General features: G+C 41.9%; 1 pseudogene; it reads left to right on the top strand.

Annotated features, from left to right (window-relative positions):
• Nucleotides 1-6,695: 6,695 nt before the first annotated feature.
• Nucleotides 6,696-13,158, top strand: LOC120054044 (annotated as a pseudogene).
• The last annotated feature ends 444 nt before the right edge of the window (nucleotides 13,159-13,602 follow it).

Genomic DNA, 13,602 nt, shown 5'->3' with positions numbered 1-13,602 from the left:
AGTAAGGGAGCTTCAAAATGCAGGTGTTTCGGCCTAGCTCAGTGCTTTCTGTGGTGGTGCAAGCCAGCAGAAAATATGGAGCTTTGCGCCGTGATTGGCTTAGTGTTCTGTCACTCATGGGGACACTACGTCACCACCAAGTCTAAGGGTAGACTTAGAACATTCTAGCCCCTTGGGTGCTGCCATAGAGTTACATCAAAAGTGCCCATCCAAGAAGGCTGAAGGTCATTGGCCACACATAAAATTACGTAAAATCACGTTATATCTACAGTAGCTTTGATTGGACATCATACTTTCAACATCATCGTACTTTCAATATCTTAACTAGCAGTCATCATCATGAATCAAGTCAACAATCTACTGGCAAATCCTTTTTAATCCTTGTCATATGAAGAGAAATAATGAAGAGGCATTATAGATAAAATGTATTGGTGCTCATCGGCAATTGGACATAAACATTACACAACAAGTTGGAAATCGCAAATTCAACAAAAAGTGGTTTGGAAGGAATCAGTGGCTAACTGTGAGTTCAAGACAACTGGGAACTCTGGAAAAATGAGCTACGACTGGGAAAATAAGTTTTGAACTTTCATCCAACTCTGAATTGTAAATGGGGAACTGGCCTCTGTCTAGAGCTACGACCTGAAGATCCCTGACGTCATCATGATTCAACTTTTTTTTTCTCAGAGTTCCCAGTTGTCTTGAATGCACCATAAATCCAGAAAATGCCAGACTTCGATGACAAAGTTTGATGACAAAATTTGCCCACGAAGGACAGCAGTGCCACCTCCTTGTTCAAGTGAGCACAGCAGAATGAGGTGAGTCCAAAAATGTCTTGTATGCTGCTCCATAAATGTAAAGTGCCAGGGAATTATGTATACTGTAGCCAAGAAAGTAATACTAAGTTTATGTTGTGTAGTAAGCTCTTAGTAGCCCATGTGCCTCATCCTAATAATTTGGTCTATTTTCACCTCTTAATTTCGCCTACTGTTCTGACTTGGTGGTGCACATGTAGCCTATAACCTGTTTTTGAGAAATGTAGTCATTGAATATTGTAAGAGATTTCATTGTCTGCTTATTTGCCCCCTTTATTTATCCTACAGTTCTGACTTGGTGTACAGGGAGAACACTGTAAGAACAGCCCATGTCTGAAATCTGTCACTGTACATTTCAAAAGTGCTGAACAAATAGTTATATTGTCTATGGCCGTCCTAGTTCGCTCATTAATGTCTTAATCGAAATTACGGATTGTCTCTTATCTGCTTGTCGTCCCCTTATGCCATAGTTTGTACATCTCAATTGTCAGTAGAAACCCCATTTGTTTAAGCAAGTCAGCCATATCAGCTATGTTTTTTTAAAGGCAGTAAATGAACTGTTTCGCTGGCAGACAAGGCTCCGCTGATAGCCAGGTGTAGCAGTGGTAAGGTGTTGGGACTCTGCTGTTGCGACAGCTTTATGTAGGCCCTAACAGTTTGTGGGCAGCTTTTGTCACCGTTATAGTGCAATTAATGTAATGTATTGTTCAGTGTTGTGTTGTGGCTTTGCTGGCATGCAAAGCCACTACACAATCGACACTGCTCCTCAAAAAGCACAAGAAAGAGGATTTGACACCCACCATCTCAGATTGTTCTGAAATCATTTCTGTAGTTTAGAAACAGACAAGATTAGCATTCCTGAAATATTATTTTGTTGAATTTGATCTCTGAGAAATTAAGCTATTTGAACCCAAATTAGCCATTTTAATTTTATAGGATTTGTATAATGTTCAAAAAAATATAGTACCTCTGATTTGGACCCTATTTCTTCCTAACAATGAATAAGACATAAGGAATCCAATAAAATGGTCAAAAGCCACCCACGAACCCCCCACACCCCATGCCAAAACCCAACAACCAGTATACAGTATCAGTTCTCTATGTTTGACAAGGAGTATAAAGATGCGGTTTGGAGTATTGCTTCTTCAACCTTTGTAATGTATTTCGTGTTAATTTGGTGATGGTTTTCCCACCGTTTAGAGAAATTAGCAACTGAAGTTGCCTGCATTATTTACCATAAATTAGTGTGAAAATACCAGGTTTTGCCCACTAAATGCTGTTGTTCCTGCTACTGGCACCACATTATTTTATCAATTTTTCTGGTCTCTTGTTTTTAAATGGATCACAACATTTTCTTTCTTTGGGTAGAAACCAATAGCTTTTGCTCATGATGAAAATGAATTGTGTGTTCAATTGTGTCGTCAAGCCAGTCCTCCATGAAAAATTCAGTTTGTCCTTCTCTTAGCAACCTAAGGCTTCAACCCAACTCTCCTTGAATAGTGTGGTGGATGAATCAGAATTAGTTGGGTAACATAGATAATTGAGATGTCTTATCTGCATAATATGCTGATGTGATATACTTGTTATTAGAATGTATCCCTTTGGACTTTAGTGTTGGCAGTTGCACTTTTCCCTCAGCTGGGGCTCAGTCACTTGGGGCCCAGAGAGGGGAGAGGTCAGGCTTGTCTTTTACATGGCTCTGGTGCTATGCAGAATATCCGAAAGGGAAGAGGACAGGATGGAACATTGTCTTCATATGTGAATGTGTCTTTACCTATTCTTAAATCTTGTGAAGGGATGGCGTGATTAATGGGGAACCAATTACTTGTCTCCACAATGTCTGTGCGCAAGTCACTCCCTTCTTTAGCATTGGGGGGAGGTGTATGGCAGTGTCTGGAACCATTGTATGTCCTCTCTGATGTTGCACTTATCCTGGGATAGTGTATGACATAGAGGCTCACTCCCCTCAGTGAGCTTGTCCAGGAGAGGGGTCAAGAAGGGGTTTTACTTGAGATGGGAGTATCTAGAGTTGACAATTGATTTATGCCATGGATGAGTTGGTGTTTTTGTGCTATGAAGTACCAGGAACGAGATTAGAACCTCGTCTCAGGGACCAAACTGAATGATAATTTATAGCGAATGCTATCTGGCTACAGGATACTCCTCTCTCATTATAAAATCTTAACCATGTGACCATCTGTGGTTCGTCATGTAGGTTGAGAGGGGTGTATCTTGGCTATAAAAGATCTTTGTACTTTTGTGTTGTCACTATCAACGGTTCATTAGAAATGGCGAATCGTTGAAAGTCCGTGCTATCTTATTATTAAAGATGTAGTTTAAGTATAACTCTGACTGGTGTGTGAAGTTTGTAACTCTCCTCATGCAGAAATTAGCCACCGCAATAGTCCAACAACAATAATGGCTGGAATGGAGTCAATGGAATGGCATCACCAATAGAAGCATAGCCAAGAGCTGCCCAGTGACACGAGCCTACCAGACGAGCTAAATTACTTCGATGCTCGCTTCGAGGCAAGTAACACTAAAACATGCATGAGAGCATCAGCTGTTCCGGACGACTGTGTGATCACGCTCGCCGCAGCCGATGTGAGTAAGACCTTTAAACAGGTAAACATTCACAAGGCCACAGGGCCAGATGGATTACCAGGACATGTACTCCGAGCATGCGCTCAACTGGCAAGTGTCTTCACTGACATTTTCAACCTCTCCCTATCTGAGTCTGTAATACCAACATGTTTCAAGCAGACCACCATAGTCCCTGTGCCCAAGAACACTAAGGTAACCTGCCTAAATGACTACCGACCCGTAGCACTCACATCTGTAGCCATGAAGTGCTTTGAAAGGCTGGTCATGGCTCACATCAACACCATTATCCCAGAAACCCTTGTTGCAATTTCTCTTGCACTCCACACTGTCCTTTGCCACCTGGACAAAGGAACACCTATATGAGAATGCTATTCATTGACTACAGCTCAGCGTTCAACACCATAGTCCCCTCATAGCTCATCACTTAGCTAAGGACCCTGGGACTAAACACCTCCTTCTGCAACTGGATCCTGGACTTCCTAATGGGCCGCCCCCAGGTGGTAAGGGTAGGTAACAAAACAGACGCCACGCTTATCCTCAACACGGGGGCCCCTCAGGGTTGCGTGCTCAGTCCCCTCCTGTACTCCCTGTTCAACCACGACTGCATGGCCAGGCACGACTCCAACACCATCATTACGTTTGCCGATGACACAACAGTGGTAGGTCTGATCACCGCCAACGACGAGACAGCCTATAGGGAGGAGGTCAGAGACCTGGCCGAGTGGTGCCAAGACAACAACCTCTCCCTCAACGTGATCAAAACAAAGGCTTGTGAACTACAGGAAAAGGAGGACCGAGCACACCCCCATTCTCATCAACTGGGCTGTAGTGGAGCAGATTGAGAGCTTCAAGTTCCTTGGTGTCCACATTACCAACAAACTAACATGGTCCAAGCACACCAAGAAAGTAATGAAGAGGGCATTTGGCATGGGTCCTCAGATCCGCAAAAAGTTCTACAGCTGTACCATCGAGAGCATCCTTACTGGCTGCATCACTGCCTGGTATGGCAACTGCTCGGCCTCCGACTACAAGGCACTACAGAGGGTAGTGTGTACAGCCCAGTACATCACTGGGGCCAAGCGTCATGCCATCCAATACCTCTATACCAGGTGGTGTCAGAGGAAGGCCCTAAAAATTGTCAGACTCCAGCCATCCTAGTCAGGGAGTGTTCTCTCTGCTACCGCACGGCAAGTGGTACCGGAGCGCCAAAGTCTAGGTCCAAGAGGCTTCTAAACAGCCTCTACCCCCAAGCCATAAGACTCCTCAACATCTAGTCAAATGGCTACCCAGATTATTTGCATTGCCCTCCCCTCTTTTACACTGCTGCTACTCTCTGTTATTATCTATGCATAGTAACTTTAATAACTCTACCTACATGCACATATTACCTCAATTACTTCGACTAACCGGTTTCCCTGCACATTGACTCTGTACCGGTACCCCCTGTATATAGCCTATTTTACTGCTGTAATTCATTTGTTTTTTTAAGAAATAGCGCCCCTTGTGTGCAACGATGATATGAAAATATGGATACCGCCCAACCCTAGAATAAACCCTCTGACTTCGCTACGTTGATGTCAGAAGAGGGATGACCATTGGTTGCAGCCATCGAGAACAAGTTAAAAGGGTTCAGCGGGAGAAACGTACAAGGGTAGTCTTCGACAGCAAATCCCCAACACAGGTGCACGATCAAAGGACCTAAAGTTAGAGTGAAATGTGGGACGGGGACAATCTTTCGGAAGACAAGGGCAGGCAGTGTATACACTTATGAGTACAACAGGTATGGTGTTGGACTGACAGTAGCAGTGACTTGGGTTCAAGTCACGGCTGGGGCAACTCATCCGAACATACCACAGTACATTTACGGCAGTATGCAAATCTTTTCTTTGCCCTAGAGAGGTTTTAACACACGTTGATTAAACATTAACACACATCACTTGCGGTACTGTTTTGGAAGCCTAAGGACCGTGTCTTTAAGGGCATCGGGAGCAGGCCTGGGCATAAAGTGGAGACTTATTTATACATGGCTAAATACATGGCTAAATAAAGAATTATTTATACATGGCTAAATGTTTAATAGTAACCAGATCATTGTAGACCTTTGTCATCTGTATCTGCTAAATCAAGGATTTAGAAGAACATTTTACCAGAAGTAGCCTACAAGGTTTTATCTTCATTTCTCTATGAAAAGTCACAGAGTGCACAGATTGTGCACAATGAGTTCAATTTGATTATAGTATCCACATTTTATTGTTGATTGCTAGACAGTTGCAGGTATCCCTGTACTTCACTTTCACAAGTCCCTTTCGATAGCCACAAGAGCAAGTGTCAATCATCTTCTGACACCAATGCAGCAACCACCGGGGTTGACCCTTGCTAAAGCTTTCTTGGGAGATAGTACCCAACCATCTGACCAATTCAGTAATTAAAAAGGCAGCCCTTAACAGTTCATGTACACGTTTGAAATGTTGTGCTTGTATAAAGTGCTGTCAGATTAGCCTACCCAGGAAAATGTTGATCCGCCTCCTCCACATGATTGGTGCACTGATACCCACCTGTTGAAATGGGCATTCAGCATGTGGTGTAACAGACAAAACCTTTTGCAACGGAATCCGACTAATGAATACACCCCAGGCAGCTAGCCTAGCGGTTAGAGCATTGGGCAAGTAACTGAAAGGTTGCTGGATCAAATCCCCAAGCTAACAAGGTAAAAATATGTAATTCTGCACCTGAACAAATCAAATCAAGGCAGTGACCCACTGTTCCCCGTAGGCCGTCATTGTAAATAAGAATGTGTTCTTGCCTAATTAAATAAAGGTTTTTTTAAAAATACGTTTGCTCCCGTTTTGTGTGTGTGGCAAGCTGTGGCCTGAACAATATCGTTGTGACCATTTGAAATAGCAAAACTAGTGCAGCACACCATACTGTAATCGCAACGTCATCAGCTGGGGTGAATTAATTAAGGAAAACCGTTTACTATTTAAGAACCAAACAGAGCAAAACGACAGATTATGTAAAACAAATTCAGGTAGATCCCTCCCCGTTTCATTTGCTTCCGTTTAAGAAACGTTTTGCAACATAATTGGCAGAATTAATAGCCCTACCGTGTCTGTTGAATTCAACGTTGCCCACCGTTCTGTCATACTGAACGCACCCCTGGTCAGCTGCGGTGCTTCCAGACAGTTTTCAGACCATTGGTGGGAGATGCTCAAGAGCTCACGCCGGTGACAGTTCCGGGTTTTACAAATCACTGTCAGAGTGTTTGTGTAGCCGACCATGGCTGTTGTTATGGAGCACCCATTTAAACAGCTTCCAGCCGATAAACAAGTGGAAACTAGATCATTCTTGGAGTCGGTGTCATATCTTCTGCCATTATTTGGTAAGTAGTTTGCAAACTCAGATTTTAGCTTGCTATATTCTAGCCATTGATCATGACTCCGTTCCCTTATATTACACATAAGAGTCATTTGACGAAGGCGTCTTCTGTAGGGCGAGTTTTGTTAAGAGCCACGCGGCAGTTGGTTAAAACTTCTCTAGGGTAGGGGGCAGCATTTTCACGTTTGGATGAAAAACATACCCAAATTCAACTGCCAGTTACTCATCGCCAGGAGATAAGATATGCATATTACTAGTAGATTTGGATATAAAACACTCTGAAGTTTCTAAAACTGTTTGAATCATGTCTGTGAGTATAACAGAACTTATTTAGCAGGCGAAACCCAGAGGACAAACCATTCAGATTTGTTTTTTTTGAGGTCACTGTCTTTTCAATGAGTTTTCATTGGGAAACCAGATTTCTAAGCAACTTGCTTGCAGTTACTACGGCTTCCACTGGATGTCAACAGTCGTGAGAAATAGGTTGAGGTTATTCCTTTGTGTAATGAAGAAATACGGCCATCTTGAAGTCGAGGCACTCTACATATCGTTTTAATCCTGTATTGAACACATATCACCCCGTCTTCAATTTTATCGATTATTAACGTTAAAAAATACCTAAAGTTGTATTACATAAGTAGTTTGACATTTTTTGGCAAAGTTTACAGGTAACCTTTGAGATATTTTGTCGTCACGTTTGAGCAAGTTGGAACCTGTGTTTTTCTGGATCAAACGCGCCAAATAAATGGACATTTTGGACATATATCGACAGAATTAATCGAACAAAAGGACCATTTGTGATGTTTATGGAACATATTGGAGTGCCAACAACAGAAGCTCGTCAAAGGTAAGGCATGAACTATATTTTTATTCTGCGTTTTATGTCGCTCCTGCAGGGTTGAAATGTTTTCTCTCTTTTGTTTACAATGGTGCTATGCTCAGATAATAGCATCGTATGCTTTCGCTGAAAAGCCTATTTGAATTCTGACATGTTGGCTGGATTCACAACCAGTGTAACTTTAATTTGATATCTTTCATGTGTGATTTAATGAAAGTTAGATTTTATAGTAATTTTCATAGTCATTCATTTTAATGTGGCGCTATACATTTTCTCAGGCTTTTTGCCAAGTGATACATTACATTTACATTTACATTTAAGTCATTTAGCAGACGCTCTTATCCAGAGCGACTTACAAGTACATACATTCATACTTTTTTTTTGTTTGTTTTTTTGTACTGGCCCCCCGTGGGAATCGAACCCACAACCCTGGCGTTGCAAGCGCCATGCTCTACCAACTGAGCCACACGGGGATACAGTAGCGTCTTGCCTAAACTCAGAGTTTTGGATATAAATATTAACTTTACCGAACATAAAATACATGTATTGTGTAACATGAAGTCCTATGAGTGTCATCTGATGAAGATTATCAAAGGTTAGTGATTCATTTTATCTCTATTTCTGCTTTTTGTTAATGCTTTCTTTAGCTGAAAAAATGGCTGTCTTTTTCTGTGACTTGGCTCATACCATACATAATCGTTTGGTGTGCTTTCGTCGTAAAACCTTTTTGAAATCGTTCACTTTGGCTGGATTTACAACAAGTGTAGCTTTAAAATGGTGTAAAATACTTGTATGTTTGAGGAATTTAAATTATGGGATTTCTGTTGTTTTGAATTTGGCGCCCTGCAGTATCACTGGCTGTTGATGAGGTGGGACACTAACGTCCCACATACCCTAGAGAGGTTTTAACACACGTTGATTAAACATTAACACACATCACTTGCGGTACTGTTTTGGAAGCCTAAGGACCGTGTCTTTAATATCGGCGATAAATAATAATACAAAATAAAAAGGTTGAATAGATACACAGCTTTATACAGTTAGGGTTACCACACCGCCATATATTAATGTTACAGTGCTTGTTTACCGAAGACTGGGTGGAATACCTGTGTTAATTAGTATCTGAGTATCCAAACACCTGTGTGTAAACGGAAGACAGACGCCACAAAGGTGTTGTCACTGAAAAATGCTGTTGGCTGTGTTTAAACCGGTTAAAATATTGTACAGTGTGTGTGTTTTGCATTTGTTAAAATTATTTTGATGTCATATGAAAGTAGAGGGATTTATGTCTTCTAGAACCATATGTTTATATGGAGTATTTTGGCTTCCAGAGCCAATTCGCCCTTTAAACAGAACATGTAAGGTCCTTGTGCTAAGGAGTAACGTTAGGCTCCTTTAGGCCAATATTGGGCTAGCCACAGCCTATGCAAAGACCACCACCCACATTCCTCTCTACTTTGTTGCAACAATCTATTGCCTGTTACTCTATTGCATTTATTGCTACAAAGTATCACACCATTTGCTACAGCCCATCATGGATGAAGACAGAATAATTAGATTGTGGTTGGCCATCAATTTGTCAGTAGGTTACGTGCTTTTCTCTGAATATTTTGCATGCATCCAAGGTTAGTGTTATGAAAAAGCTCTTGGAGGATAGGCCTAAAATCTAATCTTCATTTTTCCACCAGTTCTATATTTCCATATTCATTATGATTCACCTCCCTGACCAAGGCCCTTCTCCCCGATTGCTCAGTTGGCCGGGGGGCCAGCTCTAGGAAGAGTGTTGGGGGTTCCAAACTTCTTCCATTTAAGAATGATGGAGGCCACTGTGTTCTTTGGGATCTTCAATGCTGTGGAATTTTTTTCCAACCTTTCCCAGATCTGTGCCTCGACACAATCCTGTCTCAGGGCTCTACGGACAATTCCTTTGACCTCATGGCTTGGTTTTTGCTCTGACATGCACTGTCAACTGTGGGACCTTATATAGACAGGTGTGTGCCTTTCCAAATCATGTCCAATCAATTTAATTTACCACAGGTGTAGAAACATCTCAAGGATGGTCAATGGAAACAGGATGCATCTGAGCTCAATTTGAGTCTGGATACTTATGTAAATAAGGTATTTCTGTTTATTTTTTCAATGTTTACCCCCTTTTTCGTGGTATCCAATTGTTAGTAATTACTATCTTGTCTCATCGCTACAACTCCCGTACGGGCTCGGGAGAGACGAAGGTCGAAAGCCATGCGTCCTCCGAAACACAACCCAACCAAGCCGCACTGCTTCTTAACACAGCGCGCATCCAACCCGGAAGTCAGCCGCACCAATGTGTCGGAGGAAACACCGTGCACCTGGCAACCTTGGTTAGCGCGCACCCGGCCCGCCACAGGAGTCGCTGGTGCGCGATGGGACAAGGATATCCCTACCGGCCAAACCCTCCCTAACTCGGACGACGCTAGGCCAATTGTGCGTCGCCCCACGGACCTCCCGGTCGCGGTCGGCTGCGACAGAGCCTGGGCGCGAATCCAGAATCTCTGGTGGCACAGCTAGCGCTGCGATTCAGTGCTCTAGACCACTGCGCCCTTTCTGTATATTTTTAAGAAATTCCAAACCGGTTTTCGCTTTGTCATTATGGAGTATTGTGTGTAGATTGAGGAACGTTTGTTTTTTTAATTTAATCCATTTTTAGAATGAGGCTGTAACTTTCCGAATGCACTATGTAAATGGCCTGTTGGAAATTGCAGTTGCTTGGCCAAATTCTCCTATTAGAAAAGGCTAAGCAAAGAATAGATTCTTACAAATTGTTGGGTCATTGGAAGTCTTTAAACCGAATGTGTTTAGGTAGGTTACCATACAATAATTAGTCTACACCTTGCTATGAAGAAAACTGTGCAAAACTTTCCCCCTGTAGTTTGGTGGTATTGGTCCTCTTTGAGATCTCTCCAATGTACAAATCGACCGATGATGTTATGGATATACACTGAGTGTACAAAACATTAGGAACACCTGCTCTTTCCATGACAGACTGACCAGACGAAAACTTTGATCCCTTATTGATGTCACTCGTTAAATCCACTTCAATCAGTGTACATGAAGGGGAGGTGAAAGGTTAAAGAAGCATTTTTAAGTTTTTAGAAAATTGAGACATGGATTGTGAATGGGCACGACAAAAGATTTAAGTGCCTTTGAGCAGGGTATGGTAGTGCCAGGCTCACCGGTTTGAGTGTGTCAAGAACTGCAATGCTGATGGGTTTTTCACACATCAGTTTCCCGTGTGTATCAAGAATGGTCCACCACCCAAAGGACATCCAACCAACTTGAAACAACTGTGGGAAGCATTGGAGTCAACATGGGCCTGTGGAATGCTTTCGACACCTTGTAGTCCATGTCCTGATGAATTGAGGCTATTCTGAGGGCAAAAGGGGGTGCAACTCAAAATTAGGAAGGTGTTCCTAATTTTTTTTTTTTTACACTGTGTATTTCCTTTTCCTGTTGCAGAGGCCTAGGGCCAATGATGGGCCTAATTTTCTTAGCTATGTGAGAGTAGATTAGAAGCTTTCACCTGGTCAGTCTGTCATGGAAAGAGTAGGTATTCCTAATGTCTTGTACACTCAGTGTATATCCATAAAATCATCTGTCTCTTTGTACCTTGGAGAGATCTCAAACAGGACCAATACCACCACACTACAGGGGGAAAGTTTTGCCCAACATATTAAAAAAAAAAAATCTCCATTACCCCTCTCTCCTGTACTTTCTCTCTTTCTCCCTAACCTCTCTGTATTTCTTCCTTCCTAACCCCTCTCTCTTTCTTCCTAACCCCTTTCTCTTAGCTCTTGGGAATGTAGACAAAGCTGACATCTACATTGTGCAGGATGTTACTTTTCCAGTATGGGCTAACATGGTATTTTTAAATCTCTCTACAGACTGCCTTGGCTCTATTAGCTCGAGTTAAATCTGACATTGCAGGGAGCATCACAGTAAGTAGCCTACATCAACTTTTTCATATGGTTAAAGTGCAAACGGGTAAACTTGGAACCATAAAGAAACAAACAACTTTATTACTGAACTATCCCTGTTTTAGAAAATCAAGGTGGTTTATGACAGCAACCCAGCAGGTTCAAGACCCGCCAACAAATCCTGGAGGTAGAGAATGAGCTGTATGGAGCAGGCTGGCCCAAAGTGGGAGCCACCCTGGCACTAATGTGGCTGATGAGGTCAGACAAATGTTTTATTTTTGGAGCTTGAGTCTGTAAAGCTTTAGGATGCTGTTATAATGCATTATAAGACTTGTCATGAGCATACAAACCTCTTATAACATCTCGTTAGCATCTAATAAGAGCTTGATTAAGTACCAGACATTTCAATTCAGTTAATTTCAATAGAGGAATATTTATATAGTCCTTATTATAAGACATTATAAAGCCTCATACCTGCTTTTAACAGGTAATAAACCAATCTACCGGAAGGCTTTAAGTGTTACCGTTGAGTCTGTCTACAGCTGTACCCGCTGTCTGATATGTGATTTGTATTTTTTCTCGTTCTTTATTGACCAGGGGTCTCTGGTTTATCCAGGTCCTGCTGCAGAGTCTGGTGGATGGGGAGAAGGGACGACAACAACCCCAACCTCATCCGGATCAATTGCACCAAAGCTTGTGAGCTGGCCCTGAAGAAGTACCATGGGTGGCTAGTGCAAAAGCTCTTCAAGGTAAGCGCCTCACCATAGCATGATTGCTTTAGGTTACGGCTTTAATTACACTGCGTCTCCATTGACAGTTTATCACATTATCCGAAACTGTTATAGTTTAGCCAATTTGAAATCACTTGGTAATTAGCTGTGCTAGTGGTGGCCATCATTCAAGTGATCTCACCGTCTCTTAATCAAACAAAGTTGACTGTTAGTGTAACGGCAGCCTTCCCTCTCTTCACTAGAAGAGGAGGTGTAGCAGGGATCGGACCAAGACGCAGCGTAGCTCGTGTTCAACATGATTTTAATATTAAACGAAACTGTGAACACTTACAACAATTACAAAATAACAAATGTGGCTTTCCGATACAGCCCTATCTGGTGCAGAGAAAACACAGAGACAGGAAACAACCACCCACAAAATCCCAACACAAAACAAGCCACCTATATATGATTCTCAATCAGGGACAACGATTGACAGCTGCCTCTGATTGAGAACCATATTAGGCCGAACACATAAACAGACAAACTAGACACACAACATAGAATGCCCACCCAGCTCACGTCCTGACCAACACTAAAACAAGCACAACACACAAGAACTATGGTCAGAACGTGACAGTTAGATCTATGACAAGTCTGCCTTTTTGAACTGACTTTACTTGAATGTCTTCCACTGTAGGCAGCTGTGTTCGCAGCCCCCTACAAGGCAGATTTCCTGAGGGCACTGTCCAAGAGGTCAAGGAAAATGACTGCCGGGACAAAATACGACTATTTCTAGTGAACTTCACTGCCTTAATGATGCCATCTATGAGATGTACACCAAGATGAATGCCAAGATCTAATTCCATTGGTACATCAACGTGATTGTATTTTATAAAAGATGCCTTATTATTGATGTAATCATACAAATGTCATCTCACCTAATCATCATTTAGGAAGTCAAAACCAAATCTCTCGCGGAAACAGTCATATCACAGGAGACTAATATTTGTATAGTCAAAGCAGCGGCAAGAGTAAACTGTCAAGTCGGGATGATTTGTTTTAAAAGATTGCAAAGTTTCAAGCTTCAAATAAGTGAGTCTTTTAAAGTGTTCTAAAAAATGTGTTGGAAAGGAAATGTTTTATAACCTTTACATATTAAGTGACATTGAAATCAATCCACCAAATGGTGACATTTCATTTTAGGCTGTTTCATAAATATGATTGATTGTGAATTACATTGTGATGCAGTGTTCATTATGAAAAATAAACCAGATTTATTTTGTGTAATTATAGTGGCTGAATCA

This window comes from Salvelinus namaycush, chromosome 1 (assembly GCF_016432855.1).
Source record: "Salvelinus namaycush isolate Seneca chromosome 1, SaNama_1.0, whole genome shotgun sequence".
In the NCBI taxonomy this organism is placed as follows: domain Eukaryota; kingdom Metazoa; phylum Chordata; class Actinopteri; order Salmoniformes; family Salmonidae; genus Salvelinus; species Salvelinus namaycush.
Note: the sequence above shows the minus strand (reverse complement) of the source record. Positions and strands in the feature narration are given on the sequence as shown.